General features: G+C 40.3%; 1 protein-coding gene across 2 annotated transcripts in view; it reads right to left on the reverse strand.

The window, feature by feature from the left end:
* LOC106808613 (serine-rich adhesin for platelets-like) overlaps window positions 1–4,681 on the reverse strand; it is a 38,594-nt gene extending 33,913 nt beyond the window's left edge. The window contains exons 1-2 of one of the 2 annotated variants that reach the window (XM_014811394.1): window positions 4,599–4,681; window positions 15–139 (exon numbers count right to left, since the gene is read on the reverse strand). The gene's annotated coding sequence lies outside the window, so the exon portion shown is untranslated. Of the gene's footprint in view, window positions 1–14; window positions 140–4,502; window positions 4,558–4,598 lie in introns of those variants that run through there. The other variant, XM_014811395.1, reaches the window with a different exon arrangement.
* Between the last annotated feature and the right edge of the window lie 8,220 nt (window positions 4,682–12,901).

Here is a 12,901-nt window from a genome sequence, read left to right on the forward strand (position 1 = left end):
CACGCGCCACTCACCGAACAGTAGCGAGCTCCCGAGAAGCCTAGGTCCCACTCAACATTCTTTATATGGCCGCTTGTTTAACAAAACAGCCATATGTCTGTTGGCGCTGGTGCTTGCAGATCCATTCTAATGCACAAACCTGCAAGACACAAGAGTGCTTTGCAATTATCAATATTTCACAGCAGTGGGGCATATAATTTTGAGCATAGATAACTAAAAACACTGACATTCCTTAAATCATGGCAGTAGATATTGTAACACGTGTATCTAGGCAACACGTATATGTTATCAAGGTAATATGTGACCCGCTCCAGCATAATACGGACCAAGTCGCAAGTCATTGTTTTGAGTAATGAGCACGCACACATGTCAATGCTGAAAATGGCCTACCTGGACAAAAATAAGATTTTTACAAAAATAAGTTCCTAAGTGCATATTTAATCCAGATATATAGGTTCAGATATCTCTAGATTATTATGGTCATTTTTAATTTAAAAAAAAAGAAGTCGGTTTCCGATCTTCAAATTGCTGAAGAAAAAAAAAAAACCTTTTCTTCCTTCCTTCCCTTCCTTCCTTCCTTCCTTCCTTCCTTCCTTTCTTCCTTCCTTTTCTTTCCTTAAGGGGGAAATTTCCTACTTAATCCTGGTTTTGCTGGAGCGGGTCACATATAGTCACATTCATAAATCAGAGCAAAGAAAGGTCAAAAATAGTGTGAATAGATGCATGAGGATCTCACAGATATTTACATTACATACAGCTAATCGTCATGTTTACCAAGAGCTTCCTGATATCAGAATATTCCACTATTTAAAGAAAGACTTAAAAATGCGATTGAATTTTCAGTTTATTGATTGTGCAGATGTAGTCAATAGCTGTGCAGCCACCTACATTTCTGCATCATCCCTGCTGTATAACTTTGCTAACCAATTTCAAGTTTCACACCCAGCTTCAGTTACCAGTGAGTTTATTATTATTACTTCATTAGTGCTTTAATAATCAGTGTAAAAGCAGATGAATAACTAAAATTATTAAAAGGAATTTATGTTCAGTCAAATGACCCGACTAGATAAAACCATAGATAATTGTGTCATAATCAGTAAAAATGCATACTTGATTAGCACTTTGCTCTGTCACAGGGCTCTACAACACTGCATAAATGTACATGTATAAACAGGTGACGAATCTTTGCACTATCTCCAGTGCCTACTCACTAGTGCCACCGGCTATTTTAGTTTTCACATGGCTGTGGATGATGATCATATGATGGTTTGCATTCGATAAATGGCAAAATTTTGCCAAATTTGGCGAGATGATTTTGAGTCTCGAGTCGGCGACTAAAGCCAACCTATTTAATTTGCCAGCCAGAGCACTTTTTAAACTAAGTGTTAGCTTATCGAGCTCAAGCAATGCCCAAGGCATCTCTCATTAATCTGATTGTTCGTGGGCATCATCAATAGTGGCACAAATCTAAATAGCAGGACTGAAAAGCGAGAAAACTTATGTGCAATGCTGAAATTGCTAGCTGAATGTTGATTACTTTTATTGTGATTCTAAACACTAATGACGTGTAACATTGCACATGTTTTTGTACTAATTTTCATAATTTGTGAATTTAGGCTAGTATTACATTTTGCAAAGCAATTGTGGCACAAATATAAACATTTGAGCTAGGAGTGCCAAACTGTTTGTAGTTTTGTACAGGATTAATAGGCATGTATGTACTGGTCTGCAAACAATCAAGTTTAACTTTAAGATGAAGGTCAAATCATGTGAATGCAATAAAATATCACATTGGATATTTGAATTATTTAATGATTTATTTTATATCGAAATTGACATGTTGGAAGTTCACTGCATTCAGTATGCTTAAATAGACCAACAATATGTTCAACATACCATGTGGTTTTTCCTAATTTGCAACACGGTTGAAATATACAATGCATTACACACATTAAAAATGATTATATTACAGACAAAACAACTAACACCCGAATTGAGTTAACATGTATGTTGTTTTGCATTTGCTAATTGGCCGAGGAGTCGACGACATATATGTAATGATAGAGTAGTGCATGTGACAATGAGTGTTGCAATCAGAGATAGAGTGGTATCCTGTCAAAATATATCCATTTACAACAACAAAGTGTAGAGATAGTATAGGCCTACAACTCTATAAGTATAACCTGATTGCTATTGAAATTCTATTTCTAGGACTGTGTTACGTATATATACAGCAGGTATTGTTGCCTTCAGTTAGGACAAGAAGATCAATAACATAACAGACTGATAATAGTAATACTATTAGTATTGCAGAGTGACAAAATCTAGGCATTATTGGTGCCAAAATTGCACCTTTGATTTAAGCTCTTTATTGAGAAATATTTTAGCAACAGTCTTAGGTAAGAATTCTGCATTAAGATGACTATATTTGGGTGACAACAAAATAGTAATAATTCTTCACTGGGATTGTGCCAATATTGTGAAACTAGATATAATTACTGTGGCTCTAAATTTAGTTGCAGTAACAGTGTTTTGTCACATGTATACATAATCATAATTTATACACAAGATAAGATAAGGCAACACTATTATTGCACTACCATTATGATAGTCCTTTCTATGATAATGATATTTTATATCAGGACTTGTTAAAATATAAACAACCATTAACAATTTGCCTAAGAACCAGCCACTGATTGTCTCAAAAATTTAATACTGATTTGCAAATCTTTCTAATAACAAATACCAATACTATAAATGCATACTGGTTCTAACACAAGAAAGCATATCTTCATCTTGCTATCTCATGTGCTCTCCTTCGATGCATACATTTATAGGCAGATTGCCTACCACTTGTCTCTTTCCACTAGGCATATGAGCACTGTCACATTGTGGCCCTAGTTGATTGTATCACAAGCAGCTAGTAAACAGTAGTGCAACAGTAAAATATTAACAGTATCCAGTCATACTGCAAGGATTCATCACCAGGTTATACAACAGTAAAATACTAACAGTATCCAGTCACAGGGGTAGAAATTAACTTTTGAACAAGGGAGTCCAACGGACTCCCTACCCTATGAAAGAGGGATTCCGCAGCAAAATGAGGGAGTCTGCAGTCTGTTAAATATATTAACAATACCGCATATAGATATATGCATATTTTGAAGATCCATGCGGTTGCACGTCTGTCAAATTTTCTTTGGGCATTTACTGAAACGTGCCGCGAGGTCGTGCTCTGGAACGAACTAGTTAGTATAGCAGAATTTTCAGTTATTGTGTAAACGCGTGACGTCACCCGAAATGTAGACAAAACACATGGGTAGCTATGATGCAGCCTATTACATTTCGGGTGACGTCACACATGTACACAACAGCATTTGAACACGAAATGCAAGTAGTGCTAGCACTTTGACGAAATAAATGCATAAATACATGGGGTAAAGTTGTGGAAAGTGTTCAAAAAGATAGGTGAGATGTCCATGTAGATAAATAAGTGTTATAAAGCCCGATCATTTTGCGTTTTGTGAGCCATTTTTCGTGGAAGCATTGGGGAGCTGGTGCAGTTAGGAAAACTGGCATAAAATGTTCTATAGCCCTGCGGCAACTGTATGCGGGCTATAGGCCTAGTAGTTAGTACTAGAGCTAGCCTACTGCTAGATACAATAATGTAACCCAATAAGAGTAGGGTTACAACGCGAGCCTGTTCTTTTCTTTGGAGGAGCCCCTGAGTGATTCACTCAGGGCAGTTTTATGGTGCGTTTTTCGAGACTACAACTTCCAAACTGGGTTTATTCTAAACACGAACCTTTCTCCGCTATCCTGGGACTTACTATGTATCACAATACTCTGTATTAAACTAATATAACCTGTTACAAAATTTTGAAGCGACGAGCGGCAATATTTCAAGCGCCATTTCTGTTGACCTGTGACATACGCATTCCCAATGCGCATAGCGTTCGGCCAACTTCGGATCATGGGATGCCAGCTGTCAGTCATGACGTCACCAGAGCCAGCATTTCACGCAACACAGGAGCTGAAGTTAGCCGAATGCTATGCGCATTGGGAATGCGTACGTCACAAGTCAACAGAAATGGCGCTCGAAATATCGCCGCTCGTCGCCTCGAAACTTTGTAACAGGTTATATTATTAATTAGTTTAATACAGAGTATTGTGATACATAGACATAGTAAGTCCCAGGATAGCGGAGAAAGGTTCGTGTTTTAACTGTTTAGAATAAACCCAGTTTGGAAGTTCTAGTCTCGAAATTCGAAAAACGCACCTGTGACCATAATTCATAAAACCGCCCTGAGTGAATCACTCAGGGGCTCCTCCAGAGAAAAGAATAGGCTCGCGTTGTAACCCTACTCGTGTTGGGTTACATTAATCATTATTGACTATTGTCAGTATTGAGTATTGTAATTTGTATCTAGCCTAGGCTACTGGCACTGCCTACACAACACACATGCCACATCCACTCACATGGCATTAGCGCCGATATTTACCCACGATTCCACTATATCTCAATCATTCTGTTGGCAAACATGGAATTACGGATGTTACAATAATCACGATATAACATAAATGCTCGAAATACACACCAGTGTTTAATGATTTGTCCTCGTAATGAAAATAGTATTTTCAGAAAACGCCATTTTTCAGACACTATCCCAGAATGCTGTGGATCCAATGACGCCATTTTATAAGACATTTTCTATTGGTTAAAATAAGAAAATTTATTCAGGAGTATTGCAATAGAAAATCGTTTCCTATTAGCTGTTCAAAATTCCGATATTGCAGTAGTTGATAGAGGGGAGATTTTACGAAATTACTACACATACCAATTAGCTGTAAGTAATAACGTTATACATGTATATAGTATATAAAATTATAATATAAAGAAGTATGCTAAGAACAATATATAGATAATGTTATTATATACAGCTCAGTGATTTATATATTAAATAAACTCCGCTCAACTATTGTTGTTAATTAATAAAATAAATTTCGTGGGGCGATATGCGCTAGAATTCGGTGTAGAAAAAATCGAGTACATTCTAGGTTTATATTTCTAACTTCCTTTGTCTTGGGGATTATTGTTTAAGGCAGATGACCACGCCCATTTGTAGATATATGTATATATATATGTGTATATATATGTATATATATATATATATATAGATATATGTGAATTGTCTATGGGCGATTGCTCACCCCAGCTAACTCTACCTATATATAATTCAAAACACACACGAACACCCATGTAGATAAAAAAAACTAATTCAAATAATAGGTTAAGGGTGTTTAAAATTTAACTAACGAGCTTTCGAAATGCGAATCTCGAAAGCGTGTTAAATAAATTTTAAACACCCTTAACCTATTATTTGAATTTGTTATATATATAAATATATTACAAATAATTGTCATTATGTTTAATTGAAGGTACGTATTAGACTTGCTGACATATTGTATTGTGCTGACAGGATGATACTGGATAAACGGAAAAACGGCTGTTACGCTAATTCCGGATGTTTTACGGTTCTCAGTTTATGCTGCTTCTGTATTTGAATGTCTCTGTACACTCAATTAATCAAGAAACTATTTAGATATAACACATTATATCGGAACCCTTGGCGTACATTCCACATGTGACATAGGTGTATAGGAATATAAATATCCGATTTACTTAATATTGCCTCTATCTGCTAACAGATGGCGCTGCTAGAGCGTATTAGGGCAACTTTAGGTTGGGCCGCTTTAGATTGACCAAACTAGAATACCTCTTAGACATTAGGCCTATCATTATGAATAATTTTGAATTTATTGAATAATTGAATAATTTGAAATTATTGAATAATTTCAAATAACATTACGATGATATCTTTTAGTAAACCTTACGTAATACTCGGTGATATTTTGCTATTCTATTGCAATTTTGTTTCACTCTATTGCAAAGCCATATGAAAAAAAAGGTAAATAAACACGAAATGTATTTACTACCAAAGTTGTAATGTTTCTCTACCCTCTTTCGACTATTATTGTCGATAACTTGCTGTAAATGCCGTTTAAATGCTTATCTGCAATACACAAGTACACCGCACGCACGCCCTGTGCACAAACAACAAAAAGAAGAGAGTAGTGTCTTGTTCTCTAGAAGAGAGTATAGAGAGAAGTCGCTTACCTTTCGCTTACCAAGTCGCTTTCTCTAGAGAGAAGTCGCTCTCTTCTTCTTGTTGTTTGTGCACAAGGCGTACGTGCGGTGTACTTGTGCGTTGCAGATGAGCATTTGAACGGCATTTACAGCAAGTTATCGACAATAATAGGCGAAAGAGAGTAGAGAAACATTAAGACTTTGGTAGTAATTACATTTCGTGTTTATTTACCTCTTTTTTTATTGAGACGTTTCAAGTGCCTGTGATATGACATACGTTTCAGCTCCACTCTCGCTTTCGTCCCCTTATCTCTTTGTGCGTGCGCGCGCGTGTGCGTGTGGTGTGTGAGTGAGTGTTTTTCTTCTCTTCCCGTCGCACTCCTGCTATTTCCCTCTCTCCATCGTTTCCTTTTTTCACTTTCCCCCCTTTCTCTCTATTGCCCTCGCTTTCTTTTACTCTCGCCTCCCACATCTCATGTATCTACCGCTCTTTTTCCCTTGCTCTCTCACTCTCCTATATTCCCTCGTGCGCTTTTTCCCCTTTTTACCATCTCTTTCTGTCTTCTTGCTTCTGCGCCACTTTATTTCATCATTCCTCCCTCCGCATTTTCTACCTCTCCCAATTTCTCCCACTTTCTTTGCGCGTTTCTCTCGTCCATCCTATTTAATCATCCCCTCATTCTACCACTATTCACATCTATTCGCGTTTCTCTCATCTCATCGCTCTTGCGCAAGATTCGCGTAGGCGTAGCGCTACTTTTACGGCGGCTCGACGGGCGCAGACAGTCTCGGCGGGTCTCACTGCCTTTAACTGGCCTCTGGTGGGAATTGACTTCTGCCTCCTCCACCAGGCGCTGTACACGCACCCCCGCTGCTGCGCGCGGAAGGCATGCACTCACGTAGCGACGCGCTTTGATAGGTGGCTGCATAACAGCCGCGTTGACTTTCGGGGAGGCGAGAGCGCGTATATCCTCCGCACAAATGGCCGAATCCGTACAAAATGTATTCGTAAATCAGCTTATGCGGAGCAGTGTGCGCGTACTCGTGTTGCAATGATGGCAGAGCAGCATCATTTAAAGTGGTCGGAGGACGGTGCACCTACTCAGTGGTCGGCGTGCTCAAAAGGTCCTTGATCGTTCTTCGTGATTTCGTCGGCTGTTTGCGTGCTGCGCCATCGACAGTTGCGAAACGCTTTTTGTCGCCGTTGTCTTACGTAGTGAATGAATGATTTTCTCTTCGCGTTTCGTTATCATTCCACAGCCGTAGCGACTGGTACGCAGACAAAAATGGTTATAAAACATCGAGTCTCCGCGTACGCATTCGTCTGACTCTAGGAGCGTTTTGGTACTGGTAAGTGTGTCGACCTGCCTTGAAACACGCGTGCTTCGTGCAAGAGGTAAAGATCGTAATTTATGGTATAGAACTGACCTTACCTTTGGTTCGTATAGTCTATGGAACGTGGGCAGCATTTATCCATTTCTAATCCAATCTGTTTGATAACTGGGAAATCACAGCCACCGAGGTCAATGTGAGTTAAATAAATTCTTTGGCAAGATCAGCCTAGGGGAGAACGAGTTACAATATAAATATCCCCGTTAAAACCGAACAGATGCCGATACTTTAGACACAGGCGTGTTCTATACACTGAACTCTCTCTCGTTGCGTGTTGTCACAGACCCACTGACGTTTTTACGTGAACGCTGTCTCAAGATAAGCATTAAATTGTCGATTCGTAAACATGGAGGCGTGCAAGATATGGACGAATTTGGGAGTGACGCTGATTCTGATTCTCGCCTGCGAAGTAATGCAGTGTGTGTGCGGCTACCGGTTCGACACGTCCCGCGATCTGCTTTTCGGCGCTCACGGGGTGAACGGTCGGATTTCCGGCACGTCGGGAAAGATCATGGTCGGACGTAGCTACGACTTAGAAGCGAGCAACGACACCGTGTCCCTGGCCCTGAGTGAACTGCAGGAGTATGATAGCAGCGACAACGAAATCGGCCGATATTCGATACCGCAGCATTTCTATAACCAATTCAACAACCTTCCGTTCATCGTGTCCGACTTTGTGCCAACAAAGTACGGAAACCTAGGCTGCACGAACGTGAACGCAAGTGCCAGCTTCAGCATACCCGATCTCGTTGCTCTGACCCGGGTAAAACTGATGATATATGTGTTCTCCGAGGCGGGGCATCTGTGGAATGAAAACGAACGGCTAGAGATACACAGAGGAAGTGTCAAGGTTAACATACAGGTAACTATATATGTAACTATATTCTTATCCATATAGAGAAAGCTCCAATACTACTCTGCTCCTTTTACGTGTCAGTACCAGGCAGGAAAGAAGAAAATGACGACCACATTCCACTCTGTAGTAAGAGATTAATGGAAGAGAATGCAGAAATTACCACCTTTTCTATTAATAAGTGAATGGGATAATTAGTGGCATTTACAGCCCTCTTTAGTGAGAGATTAAGGGAACACGAAGTGCTACTCAGCTCCGGCTCTGTAGCAATGTGCCACTCCTCTCTTTAAAACGCGATATATGATTTACTGTCATAGATAACCGGTATTGCGCTAATGCACGCGCATCTCAGTGCGGTACGTATGGAAACGAAAACGCCAGAAAAAAACGCCAATGAGCACACATTTTTCATGACAGTGCCCATTCTTGGGTCATAAAATATGTTGGCGTCTTTCAGAGTCTGTGACTGAGGACGTGTAAGTCGCTCTTTACATGGCTAGTGCTTGCTTAATTCATCACACGTCACTTTTAAAGCGTCCTACTTTTTAGTTGTAGCTTCCGCTGGAAAACCTAACTAATAATAAAAACCGCTGCTATGTGCAATGTCTATGTCAATTTAACAAAAAAATGAGACGCTTATAGCGCCTGTTCATATTAACTCACACAAGTCGCCATTAGGCAAATCGTTAAATATGCTAGGCAAGTAATGTAATAAAGTAATATAATAAATGTCAGTGCTAGTTAGTATGCAAGCCCGTATCTCCTATACGCAGGCGATTTACTACGTTTGAAATCCTTGAAACAGTAATGCCACAGTTGTACCCTTACCCGGAAGAAAAGTCTGAACTAAGAGACAATCTAAACGAGACGTGTTCTACGATTCTATTTAATATATTCGTGTGTGTGTTAATTGTGACGTATGATCATATAGAGCCAGGAGCCGACGAGATAAGGAGCGTGCAGGTATGAAACATTTACAAAAAAATGAGACGCTTATAGCGCCTGTTATCTATCCACATTATAGATCGGACATATATATGTCACAAAATGTAGGTTAATGGGACGGATTATATGACACAAACTTTCCCGTTGACCTCGGTACTGTATAGAAAGCACGAAGGCACGACTGTTATAAATAAATAAATAAATAAACAAGTATATATATATATTTATTTCTTCATCATTTGCGTCTGCATTGGTTACCGTGTGCTCTCTCTCTCTCTCTCTCTCTCTCTCTCTCTCTCTCTCTCTCTCTCTCTTTTGCGCGTTCTCTCTCTCTCTCTCTTTCTCTCTCTTTCTCTCTCTTCTTCTCTCTCTTCTCTCTCCTCTTTCTTCTCTTCGGCTCTCGTCTCTCTCTCTTCTCTCTCTCCCCGCTTCTCCTCCTCTCCCCTCTTGTCCCTCGGCGTCTCTCTCCTTCCTCCTCTCCTCTTCGTCTCTCCCTCTCTCCGTCTCTCTCCTCTCTCTGTCTCTTCTCTCTTCTCTTCCTTTCTCATCTCGTCTCTCTCTCTCTCTTTCTCTCTTCTCTCTCTCGCTCTCTCTCTCTCTCCTCTGTCGGCTCTCTCTCGTCTCTTCTTCTCTCTCTCGGCTCGCACTCTCTTCTCTCTCTCTCTCTCCCCTCTCTCTCTTCTCTCTCTCTCTCTTCTCTCTATATATATATATATATATAATATATTATAGTATACGTAATTGCGCTTACATCAAGTTTACATCATCGAAGGTTATTTATAGGACTAATGTGTGATTTATACGATTGCTCAATGTAAATTGCGCGACCAGAACTAATCAATGTTACCCTGACCACCTCGTGCTAGGTAGCCGATAGGGTAGCATATAGGAGCACCACCTGCATGTATGGGGACCCCTGATGTGGAAGTACGAACACTATAGTATAGGTCGCAAAAACGTTGCTGTGTCATCAGTGCAAGTATTGGGAACACAAAGCAAAGTTAAATATACTTTTGTATTCTTATTTGATCAGATTAACAAAATTTACAGCCTGGAATCGAGTGATCTTTGAATAAATTTAACATCCGCTAATTCGACCTTTCTTTATTCACGCGGGGGCGCACACACTCACTTACGCACGCGCGCACACACGCACACGCGCACGCACACGTGCGCGCACACACAGTATATATATATATATATATATATATATATAATACATATGCGAGCTTAGTTTTGCCATGAGAACGGTTTTTGAAAGTAACTTGGCAGGCAATCGCAATGGTTTGCTGGCGTTGGTGTAAACGCGATGATTTGTTTTCGTGAAACGAGACTGCATCATTCGTAAATGGCAATTGTATGAAAGCACCTACACTTGTTAGGAGGTTTCGTACTGTGGTTGACTCCCATCCGAAACAATTGAGAGTGCCCTCGATGGCGACTAGAGGAAAATTGCACTTTGCGCGATAGTAGCACGCATACGGATTAATTTGCACTGAGGGCAGCGTACCCGTCCGAGCAGCTCGATAGAGCCCAGATGTCAGCCTGCAATCGACAAGACTTTTAATTACATGTGTCAAACGCAATTCTGGCAAAGCGCTAAATTCGGGAAGTCTGCGATAGGATATATACGCACGGTGCTGCTCGTGGGTATTCTTATTACCGACCGTTGTTTCCGTCTAGAATTTTTGACAGTTTCGATATAAAAACGTAAAAAATATTGGATTTATGATTGGATGGCCACCAGTGAAAACACGCGTTCAAAATTGTGATGAAAGAAATATATGCGACGAAATTTTGTCAGTGTGTGTCTTGGCAGCAGTAGACGTATAAATTAATGCAAAATTAGTGACGTATGCGAGGTCAGATCTTTGCCCTCGGCTCTCTGGCAAGATATTATACTTTATTGGCACATGAAGAAGTCAAGATGCTCACGCGCTCATGATAAGTGACAGGTGTAATTGCATTATGAAGGCTCTTGCTAATTCTTGCAAGAATTCCGTCACAACACGCGGCAGCTGTAGATACCCCCGGGTACTCTCTGCGTAGATGCATTTCGCTGGACAGCCGCCACAAAGTGACGTGTCGTACAGGACATAGGCACCGTTGTCACAGAAAAACACATCGCCGGCGTTTGAATCTTTCGTTTAGTAATAAGTCACACCTTGCGTATGAACTCCCGTGGAATTGTGAAAATCACTGTTGGCTTTAGCCACGTCTTCTTCACGTCTAGGGCTTTGTTTTTTTTATCTAGATAGATATTGTCTGCTCGGATAGCTATTAAAAAGGCCACTGCTGGTGAAATAAACGGCGATACATTTGGCAAGAAAATGTCCCAAACGCAACGAACCAATAACGCTTCTTCGCATTTTATTATATTTAACTCAGAGAAAATTGTACAGGTCCATTGGAAACTGGCGAATTATATAAGCTATAACTGTAAGCAGGGTTAGCTTTGTCTATTAAAATTGAAAACGGCGGAAATATGTTCGCAGACGCGCAGACATGTCAAAATACTCTACACATTATTGAGGCAGATATAAGGAACCCCGAACTAATGCGTTAAGCGCACTCGCGACCCTAATTTCTTCTCCCTAATCTTTCTTCACCATTCTCCGCCCTGTCTCTGTCCCTGTCTGTGTGTCTCTATCTCTGTCTGTATCTTTGTCTCTGCCTCTGTTTCTGTCTCTGTCTCTGTCTTTGTCTCTCCCTCTCTCTCTCTCTCTCTCTCTCTCTCTCTCTCTCTCTCTCTCTCTCTATATATATATATATATAGTAATTGCGCTTACATCTCTCTCTCTCTCTGTGTCTGAGTGTCTCTCTTTCTTTGTGTGTGTGCGTGCGTGCTTGCGTGCGTGCGTGTGTGTGTACGTGCGTGCGTGCGTGCGTGCGTGCATGTCTGTGCGTGTGCGTGTATGAGTTTGTGTGTGTGTGCGTGCGCGCGCGCGTGCGTGCGTGCGTGCGCGTGTGTGTGTATGTGTGTGTGTGCGCGTGTGAGTGTGTGTGTGTGTGTGTGTGTGTGTAAATTCCGCCTCTAAGTTGTACCTAAACTATGTGTATAATTATAGTATAAAAAAGTGAGGTTGGCGGCGTCACCCGTCACGCTATCCTACGTCTCTAAAAAGCGTTTCTTTGCGGCTATATCCCCCTTTCTCCGCTACAAACCAGGAGTGATGACGAGCAGACTAGTAAAATGTACGAATTTGGGATGTTAATAAGATTGGGCTTCTTAATATTTAAGGGTGTTTAGAATGCGTTTTACATTTTCACAGCAAAGCTACTCCTCCGTAGGGATTCTCTTGTTTACATACATAATTCGAACAAAATGTGACGTATATTAGCAGATAATGAGCACGCGCAGATATGCTATTTATCTATCTATCTATCTATCTATCTATCTATTTATCTATCTATCTATCTATCTATCTATCTATCTATCTATCTATCTATCTATCTATCTATCTATCTATCTATCTATCTATCTATCTATCTATCTATCTATCTATTTATCTATCTATCTATTTATCTATCTATCTATCTACCTACCTATCTATCTATCTATC

The sequence above is a fragment of the Priapulus caudatus genome, unplaced genomic scaffold (genome assembly GCF_000485595.1).
Source record: "Priapulus caudatus unplaced genomic scaffold, Priapulus_caudatus-5.0.1 Scaffold290, whole genome shotgun sequence".
NCBI lineage: Eukaryota > Metazoa > Priapulida > Priapulimorpha > Priapulimorphida > Priapulidae > Priapulus > Priapulus caudatus.